This window comes from Pristiophorus japonicus, chromosome 4 (assembly GCF_044704955.1).
Source record: "Pristiophorus japonicus isolate sPriJap1 chromosome 4, sPriJap1.hap1, whole genome shotgun sequence".
Lineage (NCBI taxonomy): Eukaryota > Metazoa > Chordata > Chondrichthyes > Pristiophoridae > Pristiophorus > Pristiophorus japonicus.
Window position 1 is genome coordinate 124717186 of NC_091980.1, and position 12924 is coordinate 124730109.

The window sequence follows — 12924 nt, forward strand, 5'->3', positions numbered from 1 at the left end:
TTAAAAAAGCTGGGACTCTACACTTTAGAGAAGCGTAGACTTAGAGATGGACTTAGGGATCATTGAATAGAATCATAGAATCTCCCCAAAAGCCACCAAGTTCCAGCCGAAGCCTCTTACCCCAGCGCAAGTGCTGCCACTCCCAGCCGAAGCCCCATACCGCAGCACAAGTGCATGACCTAAAGCAACCCCCCCCACCCCGCCCCGCGCCCCCTCCCCGATAGATGGGGCATTGTGTGCGGATTGTTAACAGGTTTATTGGGTATGAAGGGAATAGTGACAGTGTCGTGACTTCTGGATATCATCAACTCCAACGATATCCCTTGTAACACACGCACCGAGCTTTCCGAGAAATCGGATGTTGGTGTGAAATGGTTGGAAGAACTTATCTCCCCTCCAATCCCTCCACCCCGTGTCTCTCTCTCTCCACCACCCCCCCCCAACCCGTCTCTCTCCACCACCCCCCCCCAACCCGTCTCTCTCCCTCCACTCCGTGTCTCTCTCTCTCTCCCCCACACCGCCTCTCTTCCTCCACTCCGAGTCTCTCTCTCTCTCTCCCCCATCCCATCTCTCTCCCTCCACTCCATGTCTCTCTCTATCCCTCATCCCGTCTCTCGCCCTTCACCCAGTGTCTCTCTCTTCCCCCCGCCCCCCGCCAGGCTCTCCCTCTCTTTCTCTCTCCTTCCCCCCTGCCCCCTGCTGTCCCTCTCTCGCCACCCCTCCCCCACCCCTCACACACCCCCACCCCCAGGCTCTCTCTCCCCCCCCCCCAGGCTCTCTCTCTCCCCCCCCACCCCACCAACACTCTCTCAATCTCCCCCCCTTGAATCTCTTACTCTCTCCCCTCCCACCCGCTCCCCCCAGGCTCTCACTCTCCCTCTCCCCCAACGCTCTCTCAATACCCCTCCCCTTGATCTCTCATTCTGTCCCCTCCCACCCACCCAACCCCCCAGGCTTTCTCTCTCACCCGTCCACCGCAAAACAGGCTCACTCTCTCTCTCTCTCCACCCTCCACACTCTCTCTCTCCCCTCACACCTCCACCCAAGTGTCTCTCTCTCTCCCACCCTTGGATCTCTCTCTCTCTATCCCCACGCCCCCCCCACCCCCACCCTCCAGGCTTTCTCACTCTCCCCCCTCTGATCTCCTTCTCTCTCCCCCCAGTCTCTCTCTTTCTCTCTCACTCTCCTTCCACCAGTCCTCTCCACCAGTCCTCTCTCCCCCCGCCGCCACCACGACTCAGCGGGAGGCTCAGGGCCCGGTCGTAGGCTCGGGGACTTGTGGCTCAGCTCGCTCTCTCCCCATCCCGCCGCTTCTCTCCCCGCCCCGTCGCTTCTCTCCCCGCCCCGTCGCTTCTCTCCCTCCCCGCCCCGTCGCTTCTCTCCCCGCCCCACCACTTCTCTCCCCACCCCACCGCTTCTCTCCCCGCCCCGTCGCTTCTCTCCCCACCCCACCGCTTCTCTCCCCACCCCACCGCTTCTCTCTCTACCCCACCGCTTCTCTCCCCGCCCCGTCGCTTCTCTCCCCGCCCCGTCGCTTCTCTCCCCGCCCCGTCGCTTCTCTCCCCTCCCCATAGCTTCTCTCCCCGCCCCGTCGTTTCTCTCCCCGCCCCGTCGCTTCTCTCCCCGCCCCGTCACTTCTCTCCCCGCCCCGTCGCTTCTCTCCCCGCCCCGTAGCTTCTCTCCCCTCCCCATAGCTTCTCTCCCCGCCCCGTCGCTTCTCTCCCCGCCCCGTCGCTTCTCTCCCCGCCCCGTAGCTTCTCTCCCCGCCCCGTCGCTTCTCTCCCCGCCCCGTCGCTTCTCTCCCCGCCCCGTCGCTTCTCTCCCCGCCCCGTCGCTTCTCTCCCCGCCCCGTCGCTTCTCTCCCCGCCCCGTCGCTTCTCTCCCCGCCCCGTCGCTTCTCTCCCCGCCCCGTCGCTTCTCTCCCCGCCCCGTCGCTTCTCTCCCCGCCCCGTCGCTTCTCTCCCCGCCCCGTCGCTTCTCTCCCCGCCCCGTCGCTTCTCTCCCCGCCCCGTCGCTTCTCTCCCCGCCCCGTCGCTTCTCTCCCCGCCCCGTCGCTTCTCTCCCCGCCCCGTCGCTTCTCTCCCCGCCCCGTCGCTTCTCTTGCCGCCCTGTCGCTTCTCTCGCCACCCTGTCGTTTCTCTCCCCGCCCCGTCGTTTCTCTCCCCTCCCCGTAGCTTCTCTCCCCTCCCCGTAGCTTCTCTCCCCGCCCCGTCGCTTCTCTTGCCGCCCTGTCGCTTCTCTCGCCACCCTGTCGTTTCTCTCCCCGCCCCGTCGCTTCTCTTGCCGCCCTGTCGCTTCTCTCGCCACCCTGTCGTTTCTCTCCCCGCCCTGTCGTTTCTCTCCCCACCCCACCGCTTCTCTCCCCGCCCCGTCGCTTCTCTCCCCGCCCCGTCGCTTCTCTCCCCGCCCCGTCGCTTCTCTCCCCGCCCCGTCGCTTCTCTCCCCGCCCCGTCGCTTCTCTCCCCGCCCCGTCGCTTCTCTCCCCGCCCCGTCGCTTCTCTCCCCGCCCCGTCGCTTCTCTCCCCGCCCCGTCGCTTCTCTCCCCGCCCCGTCGCTTCTCTCCCAGCTTCTCTCCCCTCCCCGTCGCTTCTCTCCCCGCCCCGTCGCTTCTCTCCCCGCCCCGTCGCTTCTCTCCCAGCTTCTCTCCCCTCCCCGTCGCTTCTCTCCCCGCCCCGTCGCTTCTCTCCCCGCCCCGTCGCTTCTCTCCCAGCTTCTCTCCCCTCCCCGTCGCTTCTCTCCCCGCCCCGTCGCTTCTCTCCCCTCCCCGTCGCTTCTCTCCCCGCCCCGTCGCTTCTCTCCCCGCCCCGTCGCTTCTCTCGCCACCCTGTCGTTTCTCTCCCCACCCCACCGTTTCTCTCCCGGCCCCGTCGCTTCTCTCCCCACCACCAGGCTCTGAGGAACAACATGGTCAGACTGATTGCAGGGCCCTACTTCCAGTTCAGGGCCCAACTTCCGTGTGTCCGTCCATTCCATCAGCCTCTCTATGTCTTCCTGAAATCTATCCCTATCGTCCTCACTGTACACTATACTTCCAAATTTTGTGTCATCTGCAAATTTTGTAATTGTGACTTGTACACCCACGTCCAAGTCATTAATAAAAATTGGGGAAAGCAGTGGTCCTCGTACCGACCCCTGGGGAACACCACTGTATATCTTCCCCCAGTCCGAAAAACAACCGTTCACCACTAATCTTTTTCCTGTCACTTAACCAATTTTGTACCCAGGCTGCCACTGTCCCTTTTATTCCATAGGCTTCAACTTTTCTGGCAAGCCTATTATGTGACACTTTGTCCAACACCTTTTGAAAATCCATGTATACCACATCAACTGCATTACCCTCATGAAACCTCTCTGTTACCTCATCAAAAAACTCGATCAAGTTGGTTAAACACGATTTGCCTTTAGCAAATCCATGCTGGATTTCCTTAATTAATCCACCCCTATCCAAGTGACTGTTAATTTATTTCCCGATTACTGTTTCTAAAAGCTTCATCATTACCGAGATTAAACTGACTATCCTGTAATTGCTGGGTTTATCTTTACTCCCTGATCGAGATTTCTAAGATGATGAAGGGAATAGATTGTGCTTGTGCAGAAAACTTATTTTAACTGAATCGCTTAAGGAGTACCAGAGGAAGTTATGTTAGATCAGAACAAAGTTAAATTTCAGGGGATGGTTCTTTTCTGAGAGTAATGGACCTCTGGAACAAGCTGCTGGCTCATGCAATGGATGCCAATTCACTGAATTCCTTCAAGCGAGAGCTGGACCTGTTTCTGGGTGGAGCAGGGACCACCATGTACAAAAGGTAGGCAATTTATAACATTAATCAGAGCCAGACTAATCTACTGGACTTGTTTTGATTGCCTAAGGAGATTAGCGAGGAATTTCGCAGATTTTTTTTGGAACTCTAATTGGTCTGGGTTTTTATTGATTTTTCACCTCTCCCAGGAGGGAGCGATTATATTATAATGCACAAGGCATCACAGTTATGTGGGACAGGTTGGATGGACCAGAGGTTCATTTCCTGTCCGTCATTTTTGAATGATGCTATATTAATGGCAGGCAGTCTGGCTGATTTATTCCCCTTCCTAACCCTGTGGCAGTTTTGAAGCCCCAAAAGACCAGCTGACCTCATCACCGGCTGGGGCTGGGGCCTGGGACCTTGACCAATTTCCATCATTGTTCGTGTGTTTCTTATTATTGGTTGAAACCACAACCAACTGCAGTCTCAGATCATGATCACCTTGTCAAATGTCAATATAATGGAAATTTATATAGATCAATATCTGTAAAGAGTGAAATTAAGCATGTTCAATGCTTAAATATTTAAACATGAAAATAGACAGGACGAATGTTAATGCATATTATACACAATTAAATACATGCAAATACAATGGCGTTTCATACTGTGCAATGCAAAATAATTAGTCAGCAGGAACCTGCTCCACCCAGTTCCACATTCAGGTAAGTGACCCACCTTGATGATTGGCAAGCGATCACTAGGCGGTTTTCCCTGAGTGAAGCCTGCAATGGCACTAGATGCCTCAGGGCAAATGGAGGTTGGAGCAGGGTCCTCAAGCAGGTGTTAGGCCCTTTATTGATTATGCAAAGTTTCTAATGCCTGCTTTAGGCATGAAAAAAAGGAAGCTTCTGTTTGTTCTTACCCAATACGGCCGGCATTGCACTTCTGGCTAGAAGTGTAGATGCCCTTCCTGCCTGCCATTTTGGGGCCTTAGCAGACCGCTTAGTGCCTGAAAAATGGGAGCTACGTGACCCAATTCATAGGCCATAGTATCTAAAATGTCTACTTATATCTGTAAAAATAAATGTAAGTACATTATAGAATAGACACAACCTTCTCATGTCTACTCTTGATATTTGTAACATTAAAAATAATTTAATTATCCAATAATTTGAATTATACAATGGAAATAACTGACAAAAATGGGAATTTAATGTTTAAAATGTTATATATATATATACAGTCCCCACCACATTCATTGTCCTCGCTTATCATGGACAGCCGGGCAAATAGTGCTGACCATTTACCATAGATGAAATTACAAAGGCGCTGCTTAAACCTTGTTGAGAGGGCGAGCTATTTTGAGCAGTTCAAGCAGCTGTTTGTGGTCACCTTCCTTCCGTCCCAGCCCACTGCCATTCACCTGCAGCACAGTTTTAATGTATTTGCATCACCCCCTCATTAAATATACATTTTCTGAAAGACATTCACAAACATGGCACAGTGGTTCCAGAACTCAGAAAGTGACCAGGGCAGAGCCGGGCTGGGCAGGGCAGGGCAGATTCATTTATACTGGGCTGTGATTTGCGGCCCCTTTGGATGTGTCCAAGGTGTGCATGTGCCCGTAGGACAGATCGAACAGATCCTCGGGAGAAGAGCCTCCGCGGGTGGAGAGTTGGGCTATTTGCCCAGCTTCTGCCCAGCGAATGCCCGTGAAATTCTTACGCCTGGTAAAAGCAAGCATACGTTCTGCTTTTACCAGTGGAAGAGTTTTAAGAAACATAAGCATAAAATGTTTTCAATCATTTATACATTAAAAACCCCATGCAATAAAGTAAGTTTATTTTGAGCCCCATTAAAACATGTACATTTATTTTTCAAAACATTTAATTTTTGTTTTAAATATTTAATTAAATGCCATTTCAATTCATTTTAAATATGTAATTTAAAAAAATTTCTTTGACGTGTAGAGGTATTTTTTTATGTGAGCCCCATTCATACTTATTGGAGTTCCTTACATATCGAATCCCCATAAGCATGAATGGGGATTCCCATCTTTGATTGGCTGTGCCAGCCCACGTGATCCCAGGAGCGTGTGTGAACCGCATGTGCCCCTGGGATACATGGGCCTCTACACACTCCTACACATAGAGGCCCGGGAGCGCAAGTCGCCACACCTCCTGGACCACCTGGTAAGTTTGTATCTTTTTTGCAGGACGGAGGTATCCGCCTGCGGGAAGCCTCCGACCGCAAATTCAGCCCCATTATTGAAAGTGGAATTAAGACGGCGAAGCATATTATTCGTGATTCCATTAGGATGAGGAAGCAGTAGCTACTCAATCTTGACTGTTTAAAATTTTAAAACTCTCAGCCGTGCTTTGAAATCCCTCTATGGCTTCACTCCCCTCCCTATCTCTGTAAACTCCTTCAGCCCTACAGCCCTCCGAAATCTCTGCGCTCCTCCAATTCTAGCCTGTTATGCACACCCGATTTGAATCGCGACACCATTAACGGACATGCCTTCAGCTGCCTCGGCCCGAAGCTCTGGAATTCCCTCCCTAAACCTCTCCGCCTCTCGGGCTCGCTCTCCTTCTTTAAGAGGCTCCTGAAAACCTACCTCTTTGATCAAGCTTTTGGTCATCTGCCCTAATATCTCCTTATGTGGCTTGGTGTCAAACTTTGTTTGATAATCGCATCCAGTGAGATGTTTTCCTATGTTAAAGGCGCTATATAAATGAATATAAAATTTTAAAAAGAACAGCACAGAGCTTGAAAAGACAGAACAAAGAGTCCTAGCTGGCCCCGAATAACTTCAGGAAATAAATCTGAGGGAGGAAGAGAATTGATGCCAAACAGCTGCATGCAACAAGAAAGCGGCAGTTTTTAAAGAAATGCAAAACAGTGTGCCAAAAAGGGGAAAAAATAAATTTGCATTGTGTCAGAATTAAAATTAGACTCTGTGTAGGAACAGTCAGCACAGACAACACCAAAGATAGAGTATAATTATACAGCATCGAAGGAGGCTATTCAGCCCACCGTGTCTTTTGGAAAGAGCTATCCAATTAGTCCCACTCTCCTACTCTTTTCCCATTGCCCTGCAATTTTTTTTCCCTTTTCAAGTTTATATCCAATTTGCTTTTGAAAGTTACTATTGAATCTGCTTCCACAACCCTTTCAGGCAGTGCGTTCCTCATCGTAACAACTTGCTGCGTGAAAAAAAATTGTTTTACGTCTCTTTTAAAACTGCCTTGGATTTATTTCCTGAAGTTATTAGCGGTCGGCTTACACAAATTCTCCTGCCTTTTCACACTCTGTGCTGCTCACAGGATAATTGAAAGGAAAAGGCCAAAGTAGATAAAAAATTTGAGAAGCTGATAAAAAAATTCGAAGTGATTATCTGCATGAACATGTGTACTTCCTTCTGTGCATGATATCATATGATATGATGATGATGCGTGTGGTTGGCCTGCCCCTTTTTGCACATGTGACCTAGGTCTAAAGGAGAGGGAATGTTGAGAGTGAGAACGTGATCCAGATGGTAAGACGTATCACGTACTTCCAACCCTACCCTCTTTGCACCTGCACCACATTCTCCTCTCCTCCACCGACACCTGGTTGATTTCTTGGAAAGCTCGGTGAGTGTGTGGTAAGTGACATCATTGGACTGGATGAAATCTCTTTGCAAAGTCACTGATTATGTAGGCAGGGAGGATCTAATTACACATCCCAGAGAAACTGCTGGGTGTGTCTTGTCCTCCAAGTGGACCAATCAGCAATCAGGTCCTGTGATCAAGAGGAACCAATCAGAGCTTTAGGTGTTGCACATTAGCATGTCCATAAGAAATAGAGCCCCAGGCTTCTAAAAACCCTTTGGATTAAGTGTGAAAGACATCAATAATAAATTCTGGTGAAGCTGAGCGGCATTGTCTAATCATATTTCATGTCTTTTTGTTTTAATGTTAAAAAGCTGTATTTTTTAATAACTGGATCGTGAGCTCAATCAGAAACACAATGGCTCCAGAAAAGATGTTTAAAAATGTTATTGTTTGAATTGCTATTTTGCTCATTTACACCTCCCTTGAACCCATCTTTTGTTTCTGTTATGTGTGTTAATTGGGTTTTATCTGCCACCGGAGGGCGCGACTGTCAGAGTCCTAATGGTCATTGGCAGACAGGTGCAAGCCGTGTATATAATGTTGGCAGCCATGTTGAATCCTCACATTGAGAATAAATAAACTGGAGTAAGGTCATGCCTGAACTAGCTCACCATACTTAGCCTCGTGGAGTTATTCAATACTTAACAATTGGCGACGAGTTAAAAATACGAACTTTCACGCAACCATGTCTGTTGGAATTTTGGAGAGATTTGTGGAAGGAGAAGACTGGGAGGATTTCACTGATTGCCTCGACCAGTACTTTGTAGCCAATGGATTGGAAGGAACCGATAACGCAATTAAGCGCAGGGCGGTTCTCCTCACCGTTTGTGGGTCAAAAATGTATGGCCTTATCAAGAATCTACTCTCACCGACTCGACCAATGGATAAGACTTACGATGAATTGTGTACGCTGGTTCGGAACCAGTTTAAACTGAAGGAAAGCATCATTATGGCGAGGTATAGTTTCTATACGCACAATCGCTCCGAGGACCAGGATATGGCGGGATTTATTGCTGACCTGAGACGTCGTGGCTGGGCCGTGCGATTTCGGAGCTGAATTGGAGGAAATGCTGCGGGAATTTTTCATGCTTGGCATTGGTCATGAGGTCATCCTTCGAAAGCTGCTGGCTGCTGAATCTCTAGACCTGAGCAGGGCCATCACGATCGTCCAGGCATGCATGTCCACAGACGAAAACTCGAAACAGATATCTTCCCAGCATTGAAACTCATCGGCAAGTATTGTGCATAAAATAATATCGTCGGCAGGCAGAGCTGCACATGGCAGGGCCTACTCATCTGCATTTGTACGACCTGTAACTGCTCAAAGTTTACCATCTGGGGTGAATCAAATCTTGCCTTGTTGGCGTTGCAGGGTCTATCATCGGGCCCATCAATGCTGATTCAAGCAATGCATGTGCAAAGGCTGTGCAACAATTGGGCACCTTCAGTGAATGTGTCCGCAACCGAGCAAGCATGCTGTGACACACCACGTGGCTGAGGATGATCGATCCAGAGTGGATCAAGCGGCACAGGCAACTCAACCCGAGATACAGGATAAAGAAGTGTATAGGGTACATTCTTTTACCAAAAGTCCTCCAATAATGCTGGAAGTTAAATTCAATGGGGTTCCAGTATCCATGGAATTGGACACGGGTGCAAGTCAGCCAATAATGAGCCAGAGGGCTTTCAAAAAACTGTGGGACACTAAGGCAAAAAGATCCAAACTGAGCCCAATCAATGTGAAGCTGCGTACCTCCACCAAAGTACTCATACCAGTCATCGGCAGCGCAGCTGTAAAGGTATCATATGATGGAGCTGTGCATGCTTTATCGTTGTGGATCATTCCAGGCAATGGCCCAACGCTGTTCGGCAGGAGTTGGTTTAGAAAATTAAATGCAACTGGAACGATATTAAAGCCTTATCATCAGTGGATGACGCTTCATGTGCTCAAGTGCTGAGCAAGTTTCCTTCTTTGTTCAAACCAAGCATTGGCAACTTCACAGGATGCAAGACCCATCCATCACAAGGCTTGGGCGGTTCCGTACATCATGAGAGAGAAGGTCGAGATCAAACTGGACAGACTTCAGAATCATATCACCAGTTGAGTTCACCGAATGGGCCAGTCCAATTGTCCCGGTGTTGAAAAGTGATGGCACGGTCAGGATCTGCAGTGACTACAAGGTGACGATCAACCGAGTCTCGATACAGGATCAGTACCCATTACCCAAGGCTGACGACCTGTTTGCAATGCTAGCGGTGGGGGGGGGGGGGCGGGGAGTGGGGAAGTCGTTCACCTAATTGGACCTGACCTCTGCTTACATGGCACAGGAGCTGGTCGAATCTTTGGAAAAACTGACGTGCATCAACACGCGCAAAGAACTGTTTATATACCATAGATGCCCTTTCGGAATTCGCTCGGCGGCAGCCATATTTCAGAGAAACATAAAGAGTTTGCTGAAGTCCATCCCGAGAACAGTCGTGTTCCAAGATGACATCCTGATCACCGGTCGCGACGTCACCGAACACCTGCACAACCTGGAAGAGGTTCTACGTCGTCTGGACAGAGTGGGACTCAGGCTAAAATACTCCAAGTGCGTTTTCATGGCACCAGAAGTTGAATTCTTGGGGAGAAAAATTGCAGCAGATGGCATCAGGCCTACGGACTCGAAGACAACGGCCATCAAGAGTGCACCCAGACCCCAGAGTGTGACGGAGCTGCGTTCGTTCCTGGGTTTACTCAACTATTTCGGTAACTTTCTACCTAGTTTGAGCACATTGCTAGAGCCCTTCCACATTGCTGAGAAAGGGTAATGACTGGGTTTGGGGCAAATCTCAAGACAGAACCTTTGAGAAGGCCAGGAACCTGCTATGTTCCAATAAATTACTGGTACACTATGACCCATGTAAGCGGTTAGTGCTGGCCTGCGACTTCTCATCATATGGGGTCGGTTGTGTGCTCCAGCAAGCCAAGGTATCAGGCAAACTCCAACCAGTTGCATATGCATCCAGAAGTCTGTCTAAGGCTGAAAGAGCCTATAGTATGGTAGAGAAAGAGGCTTTAGCATATAGGGTTAGGAAAATGCACCAATACCTGTTTGGACTTTGGTTTGAGCTTGAAACAAACCACAAGCCGCACATTTCATTGTTTTCTGAGAGTAAAGGTATAAACACCAATGCTTTGTCCCACATCCAAAGATGGGCACTGACATTATCCGCATATGATTATGTCATCCGCCAAAGACCAGACACTGAAAACTGTGCTGATGCGCTTAGCCGGCTACCATTGCGCACAACCTGGGTGAAAATGCCGCAGTCCGCAGACTTGTTGCTGGTCATGGATGCCTTTGAGAGCGAGGGGTCATCCGTCACAGCTCGCCAAATTAGGAGCTGGAACAGCCAGGATCCTGTACTTTCAAGCGTAAAAAGGTGTGTCCTAAATGGAAATTTGTCTGCCATTCCCAGAGAAATGCAGGATGAAATTAAGCTTTATAGCTGCCGCAAAGATGAATTGTCTATTCAGTCTGATTGTCTGTTATGGGGTAATCGTGTCGTTATGCCAAAAAAAGGCAAGGAAACTTTTGTGTGAGATTTACATAGTACCCACCCAGGCATTGTCATGATGAAGGCCATTGCCAGGTCTCATGTTTGGTGGCCCGGCATTGACTCGGACTTGGAGTCATGTGTGCATCACTGCAACACTTGCATGCAACTGAGTAATGCACCTGTGGAGGCTCCGCTGAGTCTGTGGTCATGGCCATCCAAACCGTGGTCAAGGATCCACATAGACTTTGCCGGCCCCTTTCTCGGCAAAATGTTTTTAGTGGTAGTGGCCGCTTACTCCAAATGGATTGAATGCATAATCATGTCATCCAGCACATCCAGAGCCACTATTGAAAGCCTCTGGGCCATGTTTGCCAGCCATGGCCTGCCCGACGTCCTTGTCAGCGACAACGGACCGTGTTTCACCAGTTTGGAGTTCCACGAGTTTATGACCCGTGATGGCATCAAGCATGTCAGGTCTGCCCCTTTCAAACCCGCGTCTAACGGTCAAGCGGAGCGGGCTGTCCAAACCATTAAGCAGAGCATAAAACATGTGACTCATGGCTCGCTAAAGACCTGTTTGTCCCGCATTCTGCTCAGTTACCGGACGAGACCCCACTCGCTCACCAGGATCCCTCCTGCCGAGCTGTTAATGAAGAGAGGCCTCAAAACCAGGTTCTCCCTTGTACACCCGGATTTCAATGATCATGTCGAAACCAGAAGGCAATGGCAGCATTGGTACCACAATCGTGCGGCCGTATCACGTGACATTGCTGTTCATGACCCTGTGTTTGTCCTGAATTATGGTCATGGTCCAAAGTGGGTTGCTGGCACGGTTTTGGCCAAGGAGGGGAACAGGGTGTTTGTAGTCAAACTGTTAAATGGCCAAACCTGCAAGACACCGACCAAACCAAACTGCGATTCACAGACAACCCAGAACAAATTGAAGATGACATCATCATCGACCAACCAACACACATCCAACCATCAGCTGACCCTTGTGTCATTCACGAAGACGAACCTACCATCCCCGACAGTCCTGTCAGACCGACTGCTCCGCAATGCAGCAATGGTCCTACTAACTCACCCAAGCTTGGGTTCGAACTGAGAAGATCAATCAAGGAGCAGAAGACCCTGGACCGTCTCAACTTGTAAATTCAACCTGTACCAAGGACTTTGGGGGGAATGATGTTCTGTATGTTAATTGGTTTTTACCTGCCACCGGAGGGTGCGACTGTCGGAGTCCTAATGGTCACTGGCAGACATGTGCAAGACGTGTATATAATGTTGGCAGCCACGTTGAATCCTCACTTTGAGAATAAATAAACTGGAGTAAAGCCATGCCTGAACTAACTCACCATACTTAGCCTCGTGGAGTTATTCGATACTTAACAATTTCTATACTTGTCTCATTACCACCTCCTTTTGCCTTGCACCATCATCCCTTTTGTCATTTAATCACTCCAGACCTCTTCCTTTGCTCTCCCCGCGCCCAACCCCCCACCCGCCCCCCCCCCACATTTCTCCTGGCTCTGTACTTACTTAAAAGCTTTTCCTCTCTTACACATTCTACTTCTGATGAAAGGTTATCAACCTGAAACATGAACTATGTTTCCCTCTCCACAGATGCTGCTTGACCCGCTGAGTATTTCCAGCATTGGTTTTCAGTGAATTGATTGGTTCAAATGGTAGAAACTTGCTGATTGGCACTTGGCCGAACAGTTCAGTTGTGTTTTGTCGGTTTATAAATACAAGATTTCAGCAAATGAGGTGTAATCGTGACACAGAAAAAGTTGAATGAGTTATAGTGTGATACCAAAGGAAATGTGACAGAAAGTAAGAAATGCATGCAGCTGTTCCATTTTAATTATAATATTGATACCATCCCATTGTATTGCTAAATGTAAATCAGACGATACACTGTTTTATAAAGACATCAGCATTATACCAGGTAATGCACTGTGTATTATTCTGTTGCTAAGGTT